The sequence below is a fragment of the Anomalospiza imberbis genome, chromosome 3 (genome assembly GCF_031753505.1).
Source record: "Anomalospiza imberbis isolate Cuckoo-Finch-1a 21T00152 chromosome 3, ASM3175350v1, whole genome shotgun sequence".
In the NCBI taxonomy this organism is placed as follows: Eukaryota; Metazoa; Chordata; class Aves; order Passeriformes; family Viduidae; genus Anomalospiza; species Anomalospiza imberbis.
In genome coordinates this window covers 75,503,760-75,530,375 of record NC_089683.1, presented here as the reverse complement: position 1 = coordinate 75,530,375, position 26,616 = coordinate 75,503,760, and the positions used below count along the sequence as shown (strand labels likewise).

At 41.4% G+C, this 26,616-nt stretch overlaps 1 protein-coding gene and 4 long non-coding RNA genes across 7 annotated transcripts in view; 2 read left to right on the top strand and 3 right to left on the bottom strand.

The window, feature by feature from the left end:
* Nucleotides 1–5,317, bottom strand: part of LOC137471136 (uncharacterized) — a 31,285-nt gene extending 25,968 nt beyond the window's left edge. The window contains exon 1 of the long non-coding RNA XR_010997428.1: nt 5,109–5,317. This is a non-coding gene — a long non-coding RNA (uncharacterized lncRNA). The remainder of the gene's footprint in view (nt 1–5,108) is intronic.
* Nucleotides 1–26,616, bottom strand: part of PDE10A (phosphodiesterase 10A) — a 340,723-nt gene that overhangs the window by 199,522 nt on the left and 114,585 nt on the right. The gene's annotated exons all lie outside the window — the stretch shown is intronic.
* On the top strand, nt 5,282–7,343 carry LOC137471135 (uncharacterized). 3 transcript variants are annotated; one of them, XR_010997425.1, is made up of 2 exons: nt 5,282–5,398; nt 6,672–7,343. It is a non-coding gene; the product is annotated as an uncharacterized lncRNA (long non-coding RNA). The 3 variants fall into 3 exon arrangements; XR_010997426.1 differs by having other exon boundaries at nt 5,318–5,398; nt 6,675–7,343; XR_010997427.1 differs by lacking the exon at nt 5,282–5,398 and adding an exon at nt 5,449–5,590 and having other exon boundaries at nt 6,675–7,343.
* On the bottom strand, nt 5,501–7,177 carry LOC137471137 (uncharacterized). The gene is made up of 3 exons (XR_010997429.1): nt 7,089–7,177; nt 5,931–6,086; nt 5,501–5,559 (listed from the first exon to the last, which is right to left on the bottom strand). It is a non-coding gene; the product is annotated as an uncharacterized lncRNA (long non-coding RNA).
* On the top strand, nt 9,372–25,341 carry LOC137471134 (uncharacterized). The gene is made up of 3 exons (XR_010997424.1): nt 9,372–10,901; nt 23,055–23,119; nt 24,990–25,341. It is a non-coding gene; the product is annotated as an uncharacterized lncRNA (long non-coding RNA).

The window sequence follows — 26,616 nt, the reverse complement described above, 5'->3', positions numbered from 1 at the left end:
AAGCAGGGTATGTAGGATTGTTCCCACTTATGACAGGATACTGTCTGAGGCTGTTAGTGAATGTTTTTAATAATAGGGAAAAAAAGTAATTAAAATAAAAGCAGTCTAAACAAAAGAGTTGCTTGATATTGCATGTCAAACCAAAGGAGAGAGACTTAAAGAAGTTAAATCCGGAATCACTTCTGTTGTTCTTTTTCAAGCCTACCAATCTCAAAGGTATACAACACACAGCACTGCAGAATATTTAGACTAAAAACAAAAAAATAGCCTTACAGACCTGCAAAACATGGACCCATGCATTTCTCCATGTTTTTTAGACTGAGATTTAATCTTAAGTCTCAAATAAACATAGAAGCAAATATTTAACGTTTTTCTTTTGCAACAACAGCCTCAGAAATGTAGATAGATCGGTGGTGGTGAATGGTGTGGCTGTTGAGCCCCATTCTCCCAGTGCCTTGGAGATTGGGACACCCTTGAACAGGCACTGTTGCACGTGGACAAGGTCCCAGTACTGCCACAGCAATTGCAGGTAGTGTAGTTCAAACCAGCATGTCTCCACAGCTGAGAAAAATAGCTTATTGCCAAGGATTTACATAACAGGTGTAAACAGCCGAGGAAATACTCTGGCAAGCCTACAGACTTAGCCCAAAATCCATCACCAAGACAATAAAAACAAAGAAAATAAATAGGGGAAAAAAGTCCAGCAATTCTACAAACACACTGACTGCAATGTTAAACAAACATCCCAAATTACTTTGTGAATTGCCAAGTCCTGTACTACTAGGTTTCCTCCTGCACACTGTCAGTACTGCAACCTCTGGTCTGGTTAGGATCACCGCTGTGAAAAATAAAACTTGTGGGATAGGCCACACAGTTTCTTTGAACAACACATCATCTTTGGACTGGTTTGAACAGCATTAAAAGTGCTTACAGAACTCAACAGGGAAATTTCTGCCTCTCTCAAAAGTCAATGATGAAAATTTCATTTGTGTCAGCACCATCAGGTTTTAACCATGACCTTGTGTTATGTTTGTTAAAATGTTAAAAATATGGATCTTGGATAAAGCAAGCAATACATGTATCAACAAGACAAAAAACATCCTCATTTTAGGAAAACTTTCCTTTGGAAATGGCAATATTTGTACATTGAAATGACGTTGTCCTCTCTTCTCAACATTGACTTTGTACCAGTCATTTCAGTTTTCTACATATCAGTGACCACAGTGGTAATAGGGAGCCAAAACCATCTCCCCAAGCACTTTGTTTTTAAACCTTATCCAAACTGGATGGAGAGGAAAAGTTCTATCCAGAGCTATAATATGATATTGTTAAGCGTTGACACTGAGTTTAATGACCAGCGAAACTTTTCCACTTCCACTGAATTCTTTTTCTTTCCTTTTGTTTTACAGCCTGCTGAAACAGTGATAGTCCACATCTGGTTAGTGTCTGGTTCAAGACAGACACCAAATAGAAAAGCCCATGTTTGGGATGAAAGAGGTAGGCATTCACTGCACAGGGCAGAAGAGCCACTTAATGCTTTTCTGCACAGCAGCAGCGGGGTCTGTGTGGGGGATAGGAGTGGGGAGGGGAAGTGTGCTGCAATTCTGGGGACACCGTTCTGCTTTCTGAACCCCAAACAGTTCAAATTTAGCTTTCTTGATCCTTCTTTTCTCTCAACAGAGACGGTGTCTAATAAAAGCAATGAACTACACAGTAAAAATCCAGCTATTTCAAATGCTTTCAACAGCAAATGCATAATGTTTATACAGGGAAAGCATGAAATGAATTCTGCAGAGATAGCTTCATCATACAGAATAGCCCAGAAGACCCTTCAGTGCCATAAACCAGAGATGGCAGAAAACCAGCAGTAATACGTAGACAGGGCACTGGCAAACAATGGAAATAACCATCACATAGGCATGCTATTGTTGTGGGACATCCAGCAATGGTGAATACACCAGTGGAAAAAATAAACAGAGGTCAACAGAGGCTACAAATGAGGACAGAAACTACACTTTGCATTAAAATCTGTGAGAAAAGCAGTGTTAAGTGGTATTTCTGAAATATTCGTATCTCCTAAATTATCAATGCAAGCTCCTTAAGCATCACTACGACGAGTTTACTTGTGGCAACAACAGATGAGTAATTACTTAATGTTGTAATGGATTGTATTCAATCTCTTTGAAATGTGATGAGTCTAACAGCAACCTGGCATGTAGAAAAAGCATAAAATATCCAATATAATTAGCCTTATTGCCAGAATAAAGCATCAGAAACAAAGGCAACCTCCTCCTTAAACATGGGCACAAATTACCCCTTGAACACAAGCACGTGCTATACATCTGAAGGGAGGGAAAAGCTATTTTAGTAACTGTTCCTGTGAGAAGATGATGTACATCTGAAAAAACTAAGAGGGGAAAAAAAAACCAAAAACAACAAAGACGCTGAAGCAAGCCCCAGAGAGGCAGATGAGCAGAGGGAGCATGGCATGACTAAGCACTGGGCTCACTTACCCCACCCCCTTAAGCAGCATTTTGTTTTCCATAAATGACACCTATTTTGTGGGTTCTCCCCCCCCACCCCCTTGAGTGCAGCAATACAGAATTCTGCATATTCTTTGTTGACATACACATGCAGGGCAGAGGCAAAGATAGACAACTCATACTATCATTTGCTTATTCTCATTAGTACAGCCTGCTGTGCCTTGAAATTTTGCTCAACTGTTTGAGTCCAACAAAAAAAAATTATTTGGTAACTGCAGAAAAGATGCTCAGCAATTTGAAAATGACAATCAACTGAAAATGTTTCATAGCCATTATGCTAATGATGTTAGTGTCAGGGGGAACCTTAGATGTCAGAAATGTAAGTCCTGCATTAAAGAACCAAATGCAGCTACATAATTCCTAATGTGCTTAGAAATGGAACTCATGATTTTAACACTTCTACTGAAACCATTTTCCTCTAGGATGTGATTACAGGCACTTGGGGAACAAATATGTGGTCTTAAGACATAACATCTCTTAAACCTGTCTACTGCTTTACAATGAAACATGTTGCACTGTATTCACCATTCTCCATTGTACCTGCTCACTGTGATCCTGTTAACATCACCTTCCTCACAAAAAACAGACAATAAAATGAATTGCAAGAACAAAAAAATCCTGTTACAAAAGGAGTACATTTGTAAGAAAATTCAATATTCTGCCCATGAAGACAAGAACTGGGTCAGAGTTTCTACCAAAGCTATACTTGTCAAAGCTATGTTACAAATATACAGCTATAAAATGAATTAAGCAATCAAAAGAGACAAGATCTAAACTTTGTTATCCTTGTTTCACTCTACAGTAGAGAGAATAATGAAGGAAGAGATAGATGCTATTGAATAAGGGACGCGTCATCTTCTCCCGCATTACTCTTCATCATGACATACCACGAGCAGAGATTAAAAAGAAGCCCAGATAAGTTCAAATGATACAGCTATCAAACTCAGGTGTTTCTAATGAGCCCTTCACATGGGTACTTGGACTATTAAAAGAGGTAATGCAAAGACTGTGAAATGGATGTGAGAAGAGAGACAAAGAAAAGGAGCTAATCTGAATCTCTCAACAGGAAACCACAGGGAAATGGGGACAAAAAGGAAGAGGCAACACCGTGTTTAATTTTTCCTTCTCCCGGTCAGCAATGCACATAAGAATAGATTTATGTCACCTTTATACCAATGTAAATGATAATGTACTCCACAGAAGAACATAAAGTTACACCAGAATCAATGAAAGAGGATTTTAAGTGGTCTTAGATTACTTCAGATCAACCAAATTACGTTTTTGCTGAAATGGAAGGTGCTTTTCTTACAGGGGTGGAGAAAACTTGGCTTTATTAACATTCCTTTCCAGTCATGATCCAAGAGGCCTCCACACAATGAAGCAGGAGGAAATCTGGACTATCACCCTATTGGTGCCTTCCCCAACATACCCTCCAAGTATAACCCTTACTACATATCTGAGAACTCACCAAGATGCAGATGATGCCCAACCTTTCCCAAAGACACAAATCCACAGGGAAGCAGTCTTCATTATTCCAAAGGCTGCTGCTTGTGGATCCATGTGTCATTTTAAAGGGGATGGTGTAGGAGCCCACCCAGGGCCACTGTTCTTCCTGTCCCAGTCACTCTTCATTACTGCTCCCAGTCACAGGCAGCAAAATAAGGGGATGCCCCTGAGATCCTGGATACCAGCAGAAAATTAACAGCCTGGTGTTTAATAGCAACCCTAATTGCAATTACAGCATATGGTTCTTTCTCTGTGAGATGGTATTTCTTTAGGATAGAGATTATATAGCATTGTGTTAGTTAAAGAACGACCAGTCATATAAACAATAGGATAACACAATCAACCAATAAAGCTAATAGTGCCTCCTAGTCACAGATCTGAAGTTTAATGACTCAAACCTGGCAGCACCCTGGGAGACTTGAAAAGAAGAGGTTTTCCTAGCTATTAGGAGATGGCAAATGAGCATACACAGGCAGATTAAATCATGATCCCTTCAAAGGCAAGAGAAGAATCTGTGGCTTAGTGGGTAAACTCACAAATTTTAGACCCATGGCTACATGCTGCCCTTCTCAGTAGAATCATTTCATCAAGGAGACTGTATTTCTGGGCATCTCTATCTGTGCCACCCAGAAAAGGTATAGAAGCATAAAACAGAAAGCTGAGTAAGAGATACTCCACTATGACTCCTGGACTAAAATGAAACTTCTTAATTTACTGTAGTCATCCTAAGACATATAAGCTTTATCAAATAGTCATCATTACACTAGAATAAAAGCAGTTATGTAAGGAATGATGTTTCTAACCATCCTGTTATAATTATATGCAAGTGTGACTAGCAAAATTTCCCTATATGAACAAGCTCCTACTGTCTCTGGTAACAAGTTTAAGGAATTGAATAAATACAAGTTACATTAATTTCCAGGCATTAACTTTTTAGCAGAGGGACCCAAGTGTTAAATGTTTGCCATTGCTATGCTGCTCTTCCTTGGTAAGTATATCTTATATATATTATATCCTATGTATACAGTGCCAAAAGCTACTGATGAAACAAACTTCTACCTGCACTTGCTGGGAGCCGAAGCAGGTTAAGCTCATGGGGCACCTTGCTTGTCCTTGGGATTCAATAACACTGCTGTCATAAGTTGAGCTGCTCCACAGTGACATGACAGGAACTCATTTCCAGTCCTGTGACACATACTGGGTCCACAATGCCTTGCTTCACCTGTGGCTCCATTTAAACTCTTCTATTTGTAGGTACCACGCTTTAACTTGAAGTGCAGCAAGTCCATCACGTGCGGGGCCATCTGACAGGGAGTCTTTGTGCTTTCTGCATGTAGGAGGAAGACGTGGTAGGACATGCTACTAATAGTCTCACAGAATTACAGAATCATTTAGGTCTCAATGCATGTCACCACAATGAGCCAAATTCAACAAAAAGAAAAGAAGAAAAGACTTTTTTAAAGTTTATTTACAGCTGGTGCACTTATAGTCTCCCACATCAGCTCAAAAACTGTACATTTTACAGCATGAAAAAAAAGATGGTGAGGAGGGTTTCTGGGCTATCCCATGGCAGTGATGTAGCTTGGGGTTTGCAGGGCTGGATTAGATGCTTCCTGCTCCCTGTCCAAAGGCACGACGGTCTCACTGACAGAGTGCAATGTCCAGGAGACAACTACAGGGACAGGAATCCCTAGAAACATTCAAGGTCAGGCTGGATGGGGCTGTGAGCACCCTGACCTAGCCTCACTGCAGGTGGGGTGGGAATAGATGACCTGTAAAGATCCCTCCTAACTCTTAACTATTCTATGGAGGTCAGGGCAGCTCCCGTTAAGGGGGGCACACCACAGCATGCCAAACCATGTCATTGTCACTGATACTCACCCCAAATGGCCTCATGACAGCTTCAGGGAAGGGCAGCTGTGGTCTTGGGGAAAATCGGACCACAGTGCACAAAGCCAACAGCAGCATGGGGTGCCCATTTTGATCCTACTTGTTCATATCCTGGTACTTCCTAACCAAATTTCTCTGTCCAGTGCACTACAGGACAGGCAAAGCCAAGAAAAGGAGGCAAAATTTATAGCATTTTTAGCTCTTTTTGGCTGTTGAGTATCCTTTATGCATAATGGCAATATCTGCTGTGAAGAACTGTAAACACATGGACTCAACCATCACATCACATTAACCTCAGCCATAGATTTGCAGGTCCCAGTCTCCTGATGCTGGGTTGAAACCATTTAAATCCCCCAATACCAAGGGACTCAGTGACAATTTACAGTGAAAAGCAAAATCACATCTTAGAGAGAGGAATCAATATGAAGCATTGCAAGGACAAGAAATGCATCTCAGCAGATGTGTGAAACAAATTCTTGTGCTTCATCACCAAGTGAGAAGAGGTTTGGTGGGCTCCTACAGGCAAGACTTGGCTCACAGGCAGCTGTGCATGGCACCACACCTCTGAACCATGCCTTGGGCCACCAAAGTAGTTTACATTGCCTCAGTGTTTCCCAGTCAGCAGAGAGGGAAGGTGTGCAGGGAAACAGGAGCTACAAACTCACTTTTGTAGGCCAGGAAGACATAATGTTTGGCTCAATATGGGGCACGATTTGTTTCTTTTCCCTGAAGCAGATCTCTGCTTTCAACAACAAGTGAAACACTAATAAGCAAAATATGGCATCTATAAATACCTGGTAGCAGTTATCACCCCCTTCTGTGGATACAGCCCTGAGGGAAGGTGGCTAAGGGTCACTCTTAGCCCAGAAAATCAACTGACATCACAGTCAGGCAGCAGCTCAAGCCAGAGGGCCAGACTCAGCCTGCCTGCTCTCACTTCATTGTATCTTGCATCCCCTTCACTCAGAGATGATGCAGGAGCCACCAGCTATCCTCTTGGCACCAGAGGAACTGATGTCAGGAGGCTGAATCCCACCATTTGGCATAGCTGCTTGTGCCAGGAAGCTCAAGGGCTGATTCTGGTATGTGTGCACATACCCCAGCACAGCCCACACATGAAGGATCAGGAATTTGGGCTGTGTGTGTTACCTGGCAGCTTGGTCTTCAGCAACTAGACCTGCTGTCCACCTCAGGACACACAGGATGGTAAGGCAAGGACTGGGATTTCAGGAGTCCTGGGATTCTGACACAAGAACCTTACCTTTGCCTTCACCGCCCAAGCTCAGAACCAACACAGTGGGAGGAACAACTACAGGGAAGACAGAGCAAAGCCCACATCCAAATAGCTGCCAACAGGGACTTTGCAATAAATAGATTCAATACATTAAAATTACTAAGAAAACACACCTGTAGCCTCTAGCACTCATGAAATCAGAGATGAGTAATTGTATAAACTATTGACTACTAGTTACAGAGCCATAGCAGAAATTCACTAATGCAGTTAGAAAATTTCTATTCTTAGTCTGAATTTGGATGCTCCTCTCTTGTGCACATAGATTTGGTTGGGAAAGTTAAATAAAATCCATTTCCTTATATAGCAGAAACAGTTTAGGCTACAAGCATCCCATGCCAAAAGGATTTTCAGCCTAAAAATTACATTATAATGACAATTCAGACATTAATTCTTTGTTTAAGCCTAGCAGATTGAGTAATTCTTAAAACACAATTCTTTTAATAAAAACAATCATGAAAAATAAATCCACATATCTATAGAAAATAATTATGGAAAAGTCTCTCTTTAGGAGGAAGAAAAAGAGGTGAACAGACTTTACTGAGAACTTGCAACATCTTGTAGTTTGTGTTGCATGTTTCTACTATTTTTAAGATAATCCTAAAGAATAGTAGAGACTTTTTTCCCTACTACTGTGCATGGTTCAGAAAAGTCTACATACAGATACACTTTGTGTATGAAAACCCACTTAGAAAAAGAAACAAACAAGAGCTAGAATTCAAAAACAAACCAGTAAATTTTCTAGAGATGCAGCTGCGCGAGGAAGGCTATACCTTCTAAAATACCAGGAAACAGAGTTACAGTAATGTTCTTCTACGGGATGTGCCTACTTAAGTTCAAGTGTCAGTAAACTGAGGGAGCAAACAAACATCCTAATTAATCTGCAGGCCATAACCTCCACCCATTACCCACTGACTAGAGCTCTTTTTGTCACTAACATCAATATAACTGATGAAGAGCAACAGGCTGATGAGCAAAGGCTTACCTGGCAGAGCTGGGGGCACAGCAATCTGAAGAGGTGCTCTTTTCTTCTCCTTCTTTTGTTTTTATCCAAAAAATAAAAGCCCCTTCTGCAGACTGTTTTAAAGAGGAGCAATCATAAAGACATTGAAAGGCTAAACCAGCTGCTCACATTTTTACACTGACCGAGGAGCAATCTGAAGCTTCATGGTATCTCTTCTAGTCAGTCTACTTGCTGGCTCACTCTGTAAACCAGGACTCTCACAGATACTGATTCATATATGTGCATCAGTAATAGCTCAACAGTGCACAAAAAATGTAAAAAAAAATATAATCAAATTAACCATGAGCACAGGACTAGCATCTTCACACAACCAAATGCATCCTGCATGTAATTCTGGGCACTGGAAAGTAATTTTTAAACAGTTCTGCTAAAGATGTTGAATCCACACATACAGTTCCTGTGATAATCCTGACCCAAGGCATACACAAACCTCTACAGCTCCATGCAATCACCACCAGTGCCTGTGGTTCTAAACTGCAGTGCCAGTCCTGTCCATGTCTTTGATGGCTAGAGAAAAAAGCTGTTTAAATGGGACTTTTTTATTTGAAAGAGTAGTAGTGTGGAAGAGAACACTGGGAATATTTACACACACTAGCAGAGAAAGACTCAGCCAGCTCACCTGATGGAGCCACGTTGGACTGTGTGGAATTTATCTCTAGAAATGCACATTCATATGGGGAGCTCAGGTCCAACCACGACCACAGGGAATAGACAAAGGTATTGTCTTCTGGCACAACATCATAGTGGTCACAAAAGGTGCAGAAGAATCCCTTGTTTGCAGGCTTGCTTAGCAACTTTTTCTGGCAGGGATGAACTATACAGCATCATGCTCTGCAGTGAAGTTTCTCCAGTTGCCCCTGTTTAGCACAGGGTTTTCCCACACCAGGTATTTTTGTGCCGAGGGGCATGCATGGAGAAGGCAGTGAAAAGAAGATATTGTCCACGCTTTACATCAGAAGAGACATAAAGCTGGTGTTGTGGTATTCAAGAAATTCATCCTAAAATCTCTTCCTAGTGGTTTTAAGAGGCTGCAAATCCAAAGCAGGAGAGAAGGAGCCCTAGAGGACAAAGCAGGTGAGAGCACTGGAGCTGAAAGCACTGTTCTACACAAGCAACTGCCCACACAAGGGTGGAGAAAAATGGCAGGCATGCTAAAACCCTCCATGTCTGCCTGGCAATCACACAGGCAATCACTTTTTTTTATCACAGAGTGTAAAAGTAGTGTAGTTGGCCCAGGAAATCATCCACAGAGCATAAAGTTAAACCACCAATACTAGCCAGCAGCACATGATGATGAACAGAGTTCAGACTAAATGAAAACAGAGTGCAGCTCCACAATCTTCTGCAATGCTTGAGGAAGGCACATGAGAATTTTAAAGGTAATTTAGGGGGGATTAAAATTATTTTTAGTAATTTTCATTAAAAAAACCCTGGAGTTAAAAATTAGGTGAGAGAGCTCAAACCCAACTCTGTAGTCTTACCACAGTGTATGTTAAATATACAATTAAAAAATCCATCTAGTTCATTACCCCTAATAGCATCTGTGAGTTTATAAAACTGACATTTCTGTCGACGTCTGAATTGGTCACTGGAGGTGGTAAATAAGATGATTTGCCACAGATGTGAGGAACCGAATCCCAGAGCTGAGCAGAGAACAAATGAGAGCTCTGTTTGAGCCACAGCAGAGCCTTCTTTCCTCCCTGTTTGAGGCCAAACGCACCCACAAACAGCTGCAATAAAGCCATCGCATCAGTTACAGCCCTACCACCACTGGGGAACTGCACAAAGTTGCATTTACTTGTTAAAAATGATTGATTTTAGCTGCCCTCCATATCCACGCTCCACACAATTCCCCTGCATGCTATACCATCTGCTTAATTCTCCCAGGTTGGCTGTGGCATACCGTGACATCCAAAAATCAATCAAAATCACTCGATACATCAGCAACCAAGGAAGAGCGGCTGCACATCTGATCTCACCACTTGTTTTGCAGAGTACTTTTGCTGCCTGCCCAGCTAGTGTGGAGACAGTACACTTCTCCCCTTTCCAACAATGTGATCTTATCTCAGGCAGCTGGCCTGCATTCTGCACTTTCATTTTTATTGTGTGGGTTCTCAAACCCTGATGCAAATAGTCTGCTGAACATCCTCCCTCCATGGCATGTAGAGGCTTTTTTTTCCCTCTTCAGCCTCCTTCCACGCGGCGCGCTCCAGCGTCAGGCTGGCTCCGGCCAGCTCCCATTGTTCACATTGTTATTTTCATGTCAAGGGCGTGAGAGGAATTTTTTTTTTTTTTTTTCAACTAGAACAACCATTTAAAGCCTAGGCCTTGAAAATACACTTACCACTTGCAGGAAAACAGTTACAGGATTCTCTGCAAGGCCAAAGGTGAGGGACAGAGTCACGTAGTTAAAAAAAAAGTGAATGCTGATACAAATGAAAAACTGAACCTAGGAAGGAAGCCATTTGCAGAAGAAAACGAAAACACCAAAAGTTTAATTTGTTCTGCAGTGGCCTACATAGAAGGTGAACTGCCACAGCAGATTAGAAGAGTGGTCCACTGGGGCTGCCGTGCCAGCACCACTGTAGCTATCTCTAAAAGTGCGAGAGAAATGATGTGTGTGACCTGGAGTGACAAAAGGGAAGAGGTAAGTAGCCAGCTAATTGTGCAAATCTGTGCATGAGGTCCTTCCCCACACCTGCTTGGGAGCAATACCATCACTTATTGCTTCAGGTACTATGATACTAATGCTGCATTGTGCTGCAAAATTGCCAGTCTTTCAATGGTGAGTCCACAGCATCTATTTCATGTGCCTCTACCTCTTGCAACTGCAGGCTGCAGCAGATGACAATGTGTAGGGAAAGGAAGTATATCCTTTGATCAGCTCTACATTTACTATACTAACTTTACATTAAGGAGTGTAAAGGGGCTTCATTCAAGAAGAAAACCAGGAAGGAAATGAAAATGTTTCACTATTCCCTTCACAGGTTTTGGGGTTTCAAAAATATTTTTAGACATTATCTCCTTCACAGTTCAGAAAGCCTCAGGCCGGTCTCCTGTAACCTTGCGTTAAAATCTCTTACACACTGATCCTCCCTCCTCCTGTGACCGCTTTTATCACATCTTTTCCGACTGCTGACACTGAAGAGATGGCAACCTTTCACATGATATTCCTGCCTGCCCTCAATTCTATGCCATGTAGGTTTACACCTTCTAGTTGAATTTTAATCCCCTCTTTAATATAACTGAGTATCCTAGCAACTCCAGTGGCTATTGTGGTGTCCCTAAATACCCCCGCCGAGTTACTCACAAGCAACTGTAAGTGTTTGAAAGAAGGAAACCTATGAGAATTCATGGAAATCCCTCTACCTTGGTAGGGTTTTCAGCTAATATGGAATCTTCTACTTCTGTCTGTGCCTCCAGTGTTCTTCATGCTCAGAGAACCAGTTCCCAGTTTACTTTCTATTCCCTCTTAGAAATCCTTCAAATCCTTACAGTGGTCTTGGTTCAAGTAGCAGCTTCTCCTAATTATGAGTTCCTTCTTAACTTTTGCCTGATTTTAGTTGTTGCCAGTCATCATTTGTTTATTCTGTGGCTTCAGAGCATGCCCCTTGTTTGGAATAGCAGATACCTGCACTTCCAAATCTTACCTTATCAGCTCCTTGCCTAGTAGCTCTTTATTTGCTTTCAAAGTTTTTATCAAAGGTACACTAAAAAGGTCTTGAAAGATAGAGGCACTTGGCCAGGAACTGGTTCTTCAGGACTCTACAGTGGCCTTTCATCTCTCTAATTATGCTCTAAGTGACTCAGCAAGCAGTCAATAAGAGGCACTACAACAACAACAACTTCCCCTAATCACAAACAGGTAGTTATAACTGGCTAAAATACAACAGTTACTCATAAAGCTGTCTGGTCCTTTAAAGAAACAAACAAGTCTATTTCTTAGTCACTTAGGATATCATCTTCCATTTGAAGAAGCATGCTGAAACCCCTCTGGACTTCACTGGGATTAAGGTGAAGCCCATAATTCTTTTTTTTTTTTCATAACTCCACACTATTTGTTCAAAAAGCCTTAGATGTTTACTGGTATCTTTTAGTCCTGGTAATTTTTTGAACTTGAGGCCATCAGGAGGCTTTAAATTCCCACCCCCCCCCACCCCCAGATACTCCAGTTTCTGTTAAAGAGACACAGATAAGTAAAAAAATTTATTTACAAAAGTCAGGTCTCCTTTCCTGTGTCAAGCAGCTACTGATATGGTACTTAGAATTTTAGCTCATTTTAAGCAACTCCAGGTTTCAATCATGCTCTTCTGCATATTTCTAGCTAGATTCCATCATGTCACTACAAATGGTCATGGGAGGCCAAACTATTGACCTTTCTCACCTCCGTTAGCAACACATGCATCTAAACTACTCATCCCTTTCAAAACCAGAAGCTTTTTGACTGTTCTTCCCTCACCGCACCCAGCAAACCTTCCTCTTCCGCTCGTGTTGCATACATCCCCACACGTTTTCTGGATGGCAGCCTAGAGAATTATGGCAATGGTACAAGGGCTGGCAGCAGAAGTCAACACCAGCTCTGACAGGGTACAATGAGTAGATGGGTCCCAGCTTTGCTCACAGTGGCCACCTTAGACAAACAATCAGCCTTTATTTCACCCTTCCAGGGCTCAGCCCTTCCAGGTGGGAGGGAAAGGAATGCAAGGTACCTCCTCACTAGCTTGGGAAGCTAAGTTTGGCATGACTGTTGGGTAATCCAGATGTGAGGCAGACAACAACTGCTCCTCCCTCAGAGGAGCTACCCACCATCAGCGTGCAGTCACTACTATTGCTACAGTCATGTCTCTCAGGGAAGCTTCTCTGGCAATCTTATCCTCTCACCCCACAAAAAGCATATAGAAATTATGGTGTTTGCCCCCAGAAACCTAAAGGAGTCAACATGTTTGCACAAGTGCATACAGGAGTCCAGTGTGGAGCTACAAATGCTCTCTCTTAAACCTTCCCTCATGTTGGGGAGAGGATGACCAAGAGACTGACTATTGGAGAGCAGCAGTAGATCTTGGCAAAGTGTTTTGCTACTGGCCTGTTATTAAAAATAAGACTAGCAAAATTATATAGGAAATTGAATTCCCCCAAATTTTGAAGACTTTATCTGATGTGGGAAGAGATTAGGTCATCTCCCTTAAGTAAGTATGTGCAACACAGCCTTTGAGTGAGACGTACTGAGGAGCTAAGGAGGCACCTCACTTTAAACAAAGACTATAACCACATAGTTTGTTCCTATAGTCATTAGCCTTCTAAGCACTAATACTTTTGTCTTGGGCTTTGATTAGTAAACAATTGCTTTATTTTACTGCTAGCCTTACCCAGCTCTGTGGTACAAGATGAATTATATTAGAAAAAAAAATAAGGGAAGAAGATGGATACAGTGCTAACAATATGCAAACCAGAAGTATGCTGCAGGAGCTTGGGAGGCAGGAATATGGAAGGTCAGCTGGAGCAGGATGCTTACCCTCTGTTGTAAGAATAAAAATCTAACCTGTGCCTCCTCTCCACATCCTTCCAAAGCAGCTTCTGGGGTGCAAACACAGAGCTCACAAGGAACATTTCCACACCTCTTCCTTCACAGCACTTGCTACGGCACTGGCAGAGGCAAGCCAGGACATCAGTTCACTTCCAAACCTTAAAGAGGAATAGATACATTTTGGTAGGCATCAAACAAGCTGTCCTTCATGCACTTTGTCTAGATGATGCATTTCTCTGCTGGAAGGACATCAGGGACACCAGCTCTTCCCCACACCCTGAACATGTCCAGAGGAGGTGCAGGATTCTCCTACTCTACTGTGTTTTAATAAACTTTGTTGCTTCTTTTAGCCTTATGCTCTTTTGTGCTCATAAAATTCAGTTATGGCCACTACTGAAGTGTTAGTAATTACTTAACAGTAATTAATCACACTAGCAATGGGTATAGGTCCCCAAAAAGTACTCTCATTTTCTTCCTTTTGGACATTTTGCACACTCACTGAGTAAGGGTTATTTCTCAATAAAGCTGGAGTTAATATTTCCTGCACTTTAACTCATCCCTGAATTTTGAGCATGCAATTGATAAAATTGGAGGGGAAAAACACCAAAAGTAAACAAAGAGAAAAATGGGTGAAAGGAATAAAAATAAACAGAAAAGAGCAGTGGATTACGTTTTCAAAACTGCTGCTAAATACTCTTTGTATTTGTCAGCCCTCTAAAATAACTTGGGCTAAAAAAAATGCATTCTTTTTATTCCACTGAGGAATTGTGCCCTTATTCATTTGTTTGGGATTTTTTTTTTTTTTTTGTGAGAATTACATGAAGAATTAGACAAATCTATGAACTACCCAGAGAACACAATCAATACTCACAAACAATATAAAGAATACATGCCGCTACTCTGACACATTCACAGCAGACCTATTCCTGTCTAACTAGTTCTTGGGAGACCTAACTGGCAAGGGTTCCCTAATGAGCAAGGGTTCCTCTCTTTCTAAGAGAGAAGACAGAGGATAGAGTGGGGAGCACCACCCCATAATTTAGAGGCAACCATTCTATATCCTTGGAGAACTGAGTTTATGATTCTTAAAAGACATAAGAGGGGAGAATGTTAAGAAAAGTGAAGAATGAGAGTGGACCTGACCTGCCAGATTAGGCATTTCCCATGAGAAGCCAACAAACTCCCTGCAGGTAACATAGTGCACAGAGGCACAGAGGCACAGTCATGTCTCTTACTAATTTTCTTCTACTTTGATACAGACTTGCATTCTCAAGCTCTGTGTTATACTAGCTGCAGAGGACTAAGCCTGTTTTGTGCCAAATAATGACTTGATTTGAAAGGGTTAAGTTTAACACATGCCAATATAATTCTTTAAAATCACATCCAATCCTTAATTGCTGGTAACAAAGACTATTTGCAGCACACAGAGTTGCCGGGAATACTCTTCTGCTTCAGTGTTGCTGGCAAGGAAAAGGCTTGTCGACAAATGCTCATTTTTCTGTGGCACACTTTGCATACCCTGCTTTGGCTGATGCTGCCAGGGTGGTAACACTGAGAGAGGTACACAAAATGCCTAAAGGTAGCACAGAAGGCTACCTTATCTAACTATAAAAATAGTTAGATTTTGATCTAACTATTTTTATAGCCAGAATAACCACCTCCAGACACACCAGCCCCATGGTACTGTGGGCTCAGGAAGGCATCTAAGCAAACTGCTTAGTCCCACCTTACACTGACCAGTTCCTAGTTAAGAGGGAGTTATGGAAATGGAGGCAGAAGGGTGAAGAAATAAGGGGAGGTATAATAAAGTAGGCAGACCAGGTGGTTTGGGCTGTCTGGAAGCACCTACTGAGCAGTCTTGCCCTTGATTCCTGCAGCTTGGGCAGGGCAATGCAACACACCAGATCTGTTGCTCAGACCTGTACCACACTCATCAAACTTGCTATGCTATCATGAGGAGCAAAAGGAGGCAGCTGACTTCTCTGACTAGCAGGGCAACACCCAAGATGTGCAGAGTGAGTGTGCCACAGCAACAGAGCCCATCCAAGGCACCTTTCTGGCAAGCCCCTGTCTTCTGTGCCCCTACTACATACAAGGGCAGCTGGCCACTGAACACCTTATCATTCTCATCTTCCCCTATTCTTTCAGCTGAAACGAGACATCTTACCCAAACAGCAACAGGAAATGTTGGGCAACATAGTCTCCCCACAGAATAAAGCAGCAAGAGAAAAAAACCAAAAACAACAACAACAACAACAACAAAATCAATAGTTTGGCAGCATTCATTCCTTGCAAAAATTTCCTCTCACTGAAGAAGTTTCCTGAGAAACACAGAAGCCACCACCTTTCATTTGTCATCACCACTGTCCTTCAGTCCTGGTGCCATATACCCCAGCCCATACGCACAGATGCTTCTTTTTGGAACAATGTAATGCCTTGCTCCCAAGAGGCCAATCTACACTTGGAGCCTTTGGAAATGAGCATTAATCACCTGGACAATACTGTGTCCTCTTACATACTTTTTCTTGCCCTTGCTCATAATCCTCATGCCTTCACTTTCCCCTCCCACAGCTCACCAAAGAGCACCCCTGCCCCATATGAAGGCCTCCTGTGTCCCATTACTGACCATGGGAATCTCCTAATCCTCTGTACTCAGTTTTGAGACCATTACAGATGCAATGCAGATTGAGGCCTCCCAAGGCATCAGACTAAACACATCCTGTGACTTTCAGCTAACCTTCCACTGAGCAGCACTGTAATACTCACTTACAGACACTGTAAGTGCAGAAGCACCTTTTAATAGCAATAAAAATAATGTTCCTTTCACTCCACTGAAAACATAGAAGATTTCCAGAAGCAAGTCAGGCAGTCAGCCTCCCCTCAACACCCACACCTGCAGGCATGCGTGGGGAAGAAGTTCACTTTCTGACATGGAAGCCTGTCACTCCTCCAACCTCTCTCTCTTCTCTGATGCCCACATACACACTCTTACACTTTTTTCCTGGATACCTTCCCTCCCTCAGAGACTGGCTGAACCCCCCCAAGCAGATCAAAGGCCTCTGTATTCAAGGTGCAGCTCAAAAAGTAAAAAGAGCATCTTTTTATAAGGCCACGGTAACATACTAGGGTCTGGTTCAGTGAAAGAACATATCTGTCACCCTCTCCACACCATCACAGATTAACTTAAAGTGATAAAATTATTCATTCAGACTTTACTACCTCCTCTGATGAAGACTGCGTTGGCCAATTAATTCAAGGATTGCCACATTACAAATGGGAACTCATTCACTGAATTGTTTTATAGGCCAGTGTTCATCAATTTTGCATAGGCTGCTTTGTTTTTAGAGCTAATTTCTAATCCTAACTCACATCACAGACACACATCTCTGCTTGGATTAATTAAGATCTCAGAGAGGACCTTCTGCTCCATTACCTTCTGTTACTGATTTATAAAAGAGGCCACGAAGCAGTGTTCTTAATGATAATGAAGAGGATATTTTATCCCTTAATTCCGTTCCTGTGCTTAAAATGCAGAGAGACGTAGATATTTCAGGGAAAAAGGAGAAAATCTTTACTAGTTGCATGGCATCCTTCATTGGCAGATGCAGTCCTTAATTTTTCTCTCCATAACAAGCATTTTGGTCAGTGATCCTTCACCCTATCAAAGAGTGACTGATAAGAAGACAGAGACTACCACCACCCAACACTAAGGGGACAGCAGCATTTTTAACACTAATGATGTGAAACAGCTCAACAGGACCTCAAAAGCAGTAAAGGTCATAGGAAACTAAAGCCAGTACCAACACATGGAGACAGGATGACTAGGCAATTCCTGAGAGTAAGGACAACAGAAGTGTGGAAAGCACTGAGGAAAGACAATGGGCCAAGTGAGCTCTCCTGCAGGCACTGAGATGCTTAGCCTCCTCAGATGAGAGAAACCACCTAGGTTTATTTTATACAACCAAAGTAAAACTGTCTACATCAGCTGTGAGCCACAGACCAAAAACTTCAACAAGCTGGGTAGTGTAATATCGAGGATGTGCCCCTAGCAAGTCCCTCACTGTTTGATTGGAAAGAAATCCAGCTCCCTGCAGAGGAAAGCACCAAAGGGAAGGTGGAAAAGCTGAATTACAGAAACAGGGGTGGATTACTGAAGTGATCAAAACAGGCACAGTTCTGGCTCTCAGGACTTTGACTTTATTTGAGCGATAATCCAAAACAATTTTATTCCCACTACGAATTTCCCATAAACAGGAAGCAGCAGTGACATTGCTAAAAATGACAGCTGCACAGCACCGCAGAGGGGAATCCCAGGGTGTTCCTCTCACAGGCAGTCACTGCTCTGCAAATGCAGGAGAGATGCAGACCTTGGGAGGACAGCCTGTATTTCCATAGGATGAGACCTTGGTAAAGAGATACACATTTTTCCCAGTGTGTCCTTTATTGCCTGCTTCTCTGCACCTCCCAGCATCCACCCACAGCTACTTTCACTTAGAAAATTAGACTATCAAAAAAGGTTATCTTCATTTTAAATGGCTTACCTAATCTCACCCAACCCCAATTTTAACTATGTTGTTTTTGTAAAGCTGAACGCAATTGGAAAAACAAAAGTGTTTGTCTTTTACCTATCTACAACATCATCACACACAAAATACACTGTCAAAAGCAGGTCTGCTTCTTTCCAAAAACAGCAAGCTAAGTGGGTAGCCCACAGAACCTACTGGAGAATTTACCTGGACTTATCTCTGTAGCATCAAGGCACCTCTCTCTGCATTTTATACTAATTGGGCAGAAATATAAACCAGAATTGATTTCCCATATATCACACAATAAAAATTTAACAGAACAGATAAACCCTGACTCCTTCAGAACCTGTAAGTGGTATCAAAGAGGTAAATGGTCAATGTAGGTAGTTGTGTGTACCATCAGGCATATCGAAACTATATCCCACTTGCTAGTTTGTACAAGCCTGCTAAAAAGGATGTTTATCTCAGAATGCAAACTGATATTTGGCATTTTTGAGAGATTTTTAACACGACATTGTGTACCATGACTCAGTTAATGCCCTTGTTTTCAGTCTCAGGAATAAGAGTTTTTATGATTTTTGTATTAAATACTTTTGTTGTACAGAGAAAATTATTCTGCTCTGCTACATTTTTTTCCATATTTCCGTTTTCCATGCTCTTTTTATTTCTTTATTTCAGCCTTATTTTGGTAAGTCATACTAAGGGAGGTACAAACTGAAGCATACAGCATTTACATTAGTAGCTATAAAACAAGAAAGATATAATCCAAGTTTTCTAGCATTTCTCCACCAAACTGAAGGCAAATTTTACTCTTGCTGAAGCCCTAATCCCATCTGAATTCTTCAAAAGACAGGCAGAGTTGCTCTGTCTAGTACCACACTGAAGACATACATATTCACAAGTAATTTGATAAACAAATCATTTTGCAGTTAAGATGAGTTTGACAGATACAAATGGAATCACACTAATTTTGTCTGATTGGGTCAAAATAGCATTCCATCTTGGCCACTAAAAGAAAATAAAAGGAGAACCTGCTTGCATTTTACAGATAATGCCTGAAGGCCAGATTTCCTTCCCACCAGTGCTAAGATGCAGAGCTCTAATTCTGCAGGTGTTCAGAGCCAGACAGGACCTTTCCCTCAGACACAGCTAATGAGAGCACCAGTCTGCTACAGGGCTGACAAAAGATTATGGCCTTTATTCTACAGGACTGCTTCACTGACACTGATGGCTGTGACTTCTGCAGCTGAGTAAAGACAACAAAGATATATACTTGCAGAATACTGTTAGCATTAATTTGTCCCCATACGCTATTATTTCTTATCTACCCCGTGTCCCTGCATCTTAGCCAGAACCTCACAGTTCAGAACCTCACAGTTCCCAACAGCCAGGTCTTTCATCTATGGCTAAGAGCAGTAACCTGTAAGAAAGCTGTTGAGTAAGCAGGGGCTTGACAGCAAGGAATACCTGCAGGAAGCACCTACAATATAAATATGCACGCACGTGCTAACAGGTGGATGGTGAATCAGCTCACACCCTGTGAATCTTATACAGCCCATAGGAAGGATCACACAGCTAACTGTAATGATCAGTTGATGTTCAGTTCAAACACTGAACTACCTAATCTGTGCATGGAAGTCTTTTTCCAGCTTAAGGGGAATGCCTGGGCAATGTGAGGTGAGAGCTGATTCTGCATCAGTGCCTCAAGCCTTTCCAAGACAGGAAAGGCAAAACCAGAACAACACATTGGAGAAACCACTTAAAGGGATCAGACACAGCAGCTCAGGGACAGATCTATGAGCCAAACACCAAATCAGACCCCACCCTGGTAACAGATTTCCAGAGACCTAAGGACTGCCCAGCTCTCTGGGCACAATAATCCCAGGGAGAAAATTGCATCTGCCTTTTCCAGATTCACTATAATGATGGCAATTTCTCACATATACTCTGCCATGATAGCTCAAAAGCCATGCAGCAGAGCAAGCAGAGCTGAAAACACCCTTCCTGGCTTTATTACTACATTGTAAACAATCACCTTTGCTTCCATTATATTCCTACCCACTCAGAATTTTTTTCATTGTATTATTTTAAGAGAACCATACATGCTCTATTTTCCATTAAGCTCTTTACATATGTATTTTCCAGACATTTCTGATGATCACCATTCAGATCTTCCCTCCCAAATACATGGTGATCAAAAAAAAAAAAAAAAGCCATTTACTCTCTCCACATTTACAGCATTTCTAAAGCTGACAGTTTTTTCTTCAGGACTGATTGGGGGAGAGAGGGGTAGGGAAGTTATTTGTTTGTTTTAAAATGATAACAGGCAGACTTGGAGAACAGAGGGGATGAAATCTCAGAGGGCTTAAGCAGTCTTTAAAAAATTCCCCAGAAGCAGTTTAATAGCTCTAAAGGTTGATTCATGCAATAAATGATGCATCAAAGGTATACAGTTTTTACTGACACAGCAAGAGCTGAGTCTACATGTATGTATGTCCTCATGCATAGTCACGGCCTGCAATACAACTTAAAGCTGAGACAAACTGCAAAAAGGCTATTTCATTCTCTAACATGAAACAGATGTTAAGAGCATGCTCTCTTTACAAATTTCAGCATAAACTTGGAGGACATTGATTTAGATACCAACATGAATTACGACGTGAATTGCAGAAGATATCTCTATTTGAATCTTTAAAACTTGTGCTTTAAGTGGCTGCATCCCAGCAAAGACAAAATGGGTAGCAGTCTCAATTCTAAGGCCAAAACATTACAAGTATTTAGTGATTTTCGATGCTCCCTCTGAGATGCTGTGGGTCTGCCAAAACTGCAACAAAATAAATGCTCATAAATGTGTAAATGTCAAACTCTCTCCAAATTCAGATGCAAAAGCTTAGGTCTCTTAGCCCTATATTTGGTTACATTCAAGTTTAAATACTGACAGTTTCAGCACATAGTAATAATCTGTACTCTTTCATGATTCCAGCAGTCAATATAGTTAAGCACTTTAATGTATGCAGAGTGATGTCCTAGGTTTGATTTCAGCTGTATTTGCTCCCATCTCTGAAAATCATACTACTTCTGTTTAGGAGTCCTGACACAGAATTAAGTGTAGCATGATATTTAAGAGCCATACAAGTCCTGCTGTCCACAGGTTTCGGTATTTTGTCAGAGTAATGAAATATCACAATCCTTTCACAGATGAGAAAACTTAAAGTGAGAAAGACATTTTATACCAATGGAGATGGTCTTAAGAGTGCTGCTTTAAATGGGAAATTTGCAGACTGCAGTATTACAGCCTTCTACAAAGATAATACATTAAAGACCCTGCAATAGCCAAACATGTCACTGAAGTTAGGCAAGAAATTAACCAGATCCTTAGCAGAAGCAAGGCTTTCTTGGAAAACTAAAGAAAGCTACAATTTCATAGCAAAAGATCTGAATGCTATCAACTAAAAGCAAAAAACCCAAAGGTTAAACAATTAGCCTTCTGACAAATAGTTCTAACACAGAATTTCCATAACAGAAAACATGTGGCTCAAAGAAGTTATGCACCACTTACGTGGCTCATTTGGGAAATTTAATCTTTTGACAGTTCTTGTGTGTAACACCAATCCCCTTAGTGGCTGCATTTTAGTAAGTCCTGTGTACCACCAAGGAGTCTGACTTAGGAATCTAAGGATGAAAAGTAACACTGGGGACTCCCTGTAGGTGAGCATTCTTCACCTCCAAGCAAGAGCCCCTGAGATAGTCACGATTCAGAGAACAAATTTCCATTACTGCATACAAAATAGCAGTCAAGGCAATATCTGTTTCAGATCTTACTTAAAGTTAAGCTGAAACAGCCAAATACCAGCTCACTTACGTAGCTTGCTGACTTGCTTTCTGCATTTCCACATTTCCAGCTGAATGTGAAGATGTACTTTTCCCAATATCTCTGCTGCTTCATCTTCTGCATAAAGGTAATGCTGGACAGCTCATCACAGAAGCTGCATCCTTCTTCTTTTCAGACTCCAGGCCAAGGTTCTGTTTATGCATGTTGATAAAAATTCTCTTGATAGGTATAATTTGTAATATTAAATGAACAGAAACCTGCCATCCTGGTGGAAATTTGCAAACCATAAGACTAACTAACAGAACTTGGTCAGAGAATCAAGGCTTACCAAACATGGCCTCCATAAGAAGTCAATAACAGCTGCATAAGAAGTTGTTTGTTTTGGCTGGGGTCTTTGGAAAGCAAAACCATGAATTTGAAAGTGGCATATTGTCAACAGGTTTCTGCTTCTTTTTATTTTCTTGCTGTTTTGGTTTACAAAGAATGATTAGTCACGGGAAAGCTGCACTTATGGTGTGAAATAGGTACCCAAGAGCCTCTAGACTACATAGGATGGGGAAATACTTGTCTAACTTGTAACTCTGTGGAGTGAGAGATTAATGGCTGGTTCTTGTTTCTGTCAACCTTATTTCCTACAGCATCACCACACCAGTGCAGGGAGCTCTCATTCTTCATGGCTCCAAACAGCTCAGAACAGGAGCAAATTTTTGCACTAGGAGGCCATCTTCCCACACTAAACAACATACTCAGTTGTTAATTGGACTATTTAAATCCAAAGCCTAGGGGCCTCAGCAGACATATGAATACCCATGTTAAGAAATATTAATATAAGATCTCTTGTACTACACAGGTAAGCAATTTATTAGAGAGAATGGAACAAACTAGACGTAATGCCTTAATTGCATTTTTTCCACACAGGTCACCACCCTTCACGCTAAATCTAGCCATGACAGCTAACTAAACACTTCTGCTCCAGAACTCAGGTAAGTAGGTTGATTGGTGGCTCACTGGCTGGAAACCCCTCTGCCGTGTTTTAAGGTCTTTAGAAATAATGTCAATATTTCACATAATTGTTTTTTCAACCTGGCCAGGTTTCTGTGCACTCTAATTGTTCTACATCAATGTGGTAAACACTTCCTGCAAACAATTTGTTAGGAAGTTTGGATTTTATATAACCCAGGAAATGAAGTCACCAGACCTGTGGGCTGCCTGGAGTGATTCAGCCCCCTGGTTCCTTCAATAAGCAGGCACTTGAGACACAAAAATCCAGAGACAATGACAAACTAGTGGAAAGAAAAAGGGTGCATACTAGTTTCTCCATACACTCTAATCATACTTAAAACTTCAGAAAGTTACAAAGAACTTCCACAGACTTTCAGCCATTTATTTTTATCCCTAGTGCCAAAATTATAAATAAATTCTGATCCCTCTTCTCCTCTTGTCTTCATTGCATTGGGGAACAGAATGGGACACGATGTGTAGGAGGGGATTGAAGTTTCTTTCTGTATCTTTTCACTAAGGAAGCAGTACTCTTTCTTCTTTACTTCATATTTCTATTGGTTACAAAATACATGTGTCACTTTCTATTAACTTCTCTGGTTTTACATCATCAATCACTTATTAGTGCTCTGGAAAAATACTATATAGCTGCAGCTAATGCAGCATTCCCTGAAATGGCCTAACGGTTCTGAAAAGTTCATAGCTTTTAGTTCAAAATTAACTTGGATTTGGAGCTTTCTGCTGGTTTTGATTTTCAGAAAGCCTGTGAGAAAACTCAGGAAAACCTAAGATCTAGACAGTGGAACAGGCTGCCCAGAGATGCTGTGGACTCCCTATCCCTGGAAGAGTTTAAGGCCAGGTTGGATGGTGCTTGAGCAACCTGGTCTAGTGGAAGGTGTCATTGCCTATGGAAGGGGAATTGGAATGCGATGTTCTGTACAGTCCCTTCCAACGCAAACCATTCTATGATGTAATTTTCCTCCTTTAAAGTTATTTTACCAGTCTTTTTGAAATGTACAATTTGTCTCCTTCACTCTGAGTGGCTCTCCTGAGCCATGCTCTTCAGCACAAATGGAAATTCTTGTCTAGCCATCACCACCATACAGTTGTGGTGTGTGACCTCATTGCAGCCTTCCACTGGAGTCCTCTAACTATGCAAGAGGAACCTAAATATTAGCTAACCAGAAAAACATTTCCTTCCAATGGTCATAACAAATGCCATTGCAAACAAGGAGGACAAAGAGAGACAAAAGAGAAAGTGCAAAAAGACTAAAGGAATTTCACACTGCAGACAAAGAAATAATCATTGGCTGCATAATATCCTGAAAAATATTCCCCATTTAATAAAGGTTTAAATCAGGAAATTTGTCCAATCCATATATGTTCCAGTGGTAAGATCAAACCATCAAACCACAAAATCATCTTCTTCTGAACTGACTGGCTTTAGGGACAGTTGCTGGAACCTGAAGACTTCTGCATGTCTAAGCTTTCTACAGAAGAGAGATTACTCTGCAAATCACTGTCAGTTCCTCTTCTTATACGATCCTTATTGTTGATGTGGGTGGGCACACTTAGGTATCTTTTCCTCTATCCTTCCAACAGATAGGCAGAGGGTTGAATTGGTACAGCTCCTACCAGCAGCCATCCTGTTACTGCTGTTATGCCCTTCTTCCACAAGTACACCACAACTGCAGATCTGTGTCTGTTTCTGGCATGCAGGGCTTAACAGTGTTACATTACCCTCACACTGCTACAAACACCATCAGGTGTTGGCACAAGCCAGTATCTACCTGTGAACTCTGACTCCAAATTAAGCAAAATGTAGCCGTATGTGGCACATATATTTTCTGGCAGGGACCACAGAAAAGTCTGAGTTGCAGAGGAGAAGGGGAAGAAATTTGAATGATCATACAGGGGCTAAACAACCAGAGTGGCAGCAAGCAGATGAGAAGAGATAGGGAAAGAGCTGAGTCTCCCTTTGTGCACCTGAATACTGATGGGTCAGATCAGGCTTTGTGCTATCCCCATTTTAACATTGCATATGAAGGGAATGAGTAGAAGAAAAGAATTTCTGACTTTCTTGAAAAATACCAATAAAAGCAAAGAGCAGAAAAAACCAAGCCTACCATGTGTGGAGATAGAAAACAAGTAGTGAAAGATACAGCACCAATAGTATCAGGGGAATAAGGAAAACAAGAGGATTTTGTCTCCCCCATTACAGAATACAATAATGTACCATTTGGTACCATTCAGATGTGCTTACTTTGATTAAATGCATATAGCCACTTTCTTTTTACTGTCTTTGCTAATTCAAAGCCATTATGTATACTGCAGAATTTATTTTAATTCGTTCACTTTTGCTCTCACTGAGGTTTTTCTCTTCAGAGGTCACTTCATCCTGGAGCCAATGACAAAATTCATCTTCAAAAGATGAGTGGAAAATGTGAATTTAAAAGTAAAATAAAACTTTCTGGGGTTGGACCATCCTGTGCCCAACCTGTCCCACTGAACTTAATAGGAATACCTCTGTAAATTAGGCAAGCTTGATTTACCCTTCCATTACCCTCAATACTGGCATTTATTAATTCCCAAGCATAACAACAATTCTGCTAAATGTTTTTACATATCATGCATGCACTCACACTGCTAAGTTCTTCACAGTTGGAAAAGAGATTCAGAGCTTCAAATAGGTAAGAGAGGCAACAGTCATAAGAAAATCCCAAGGGAAAAACAAAAGGACTTAATAGCAGGCTATTATTAAACTCTATTTGATATATTAAAAAAATCACAAGGAAGCCTGTCAAAAAAATTACCATGATCAAATAAATTGCAAGGGAAAGCTGCCAATCATGTCTTACAAACTGGTATGGCAGAGACATGAAGGGAAATAAAATGTCCAGAGACCAACACAAAATCAGGTTTGTCCTGCCAAATACACTCCTATGCTGCTTGTGGCTCTCCTGCCTTCATCCAGCCTGCACCAGCTGCCCCCTTGGCACCTCATCCTTCATTCATGCCTGGCCATGCAGCAGCTAAAGGTGCTGCAGAGGCTCAGCATTGGGGCTAGGAGCCCCACTCCCACTTCATTCCACCTCCTCCCCAGCAAAGCTGTTCTTCTCCTCAGCTCCTTGTTATCTCCTGCCTACGCACACGCTGTATTCATATGTACTTTGCCACTTTGCAAAGTGCTCTTGGGATTACTTAGGTACTGCACCAACCCAAAGTTGCTCCTTTTACAGCGCTGGCTTCGTAAAGCTCAACCTCACATTGCAGAGAGCTGCCAGAGAGATTAACTTCAAAATGTTCCCTTTAAAGTGCACAGTGTCAAAACTCTGTGCAGTGGATTGCAATCAGTGCTTCTTCAATGCAAAAGCCATTCCTCCTTCAAGAGTCTGGGTTGGTGAGGCACCTAATGTGCAGACGCGGAAGAAGAGGCTGGACATGCAGCATCGTCTCTGTGCTTTTCTCCCAGCTGTACCAG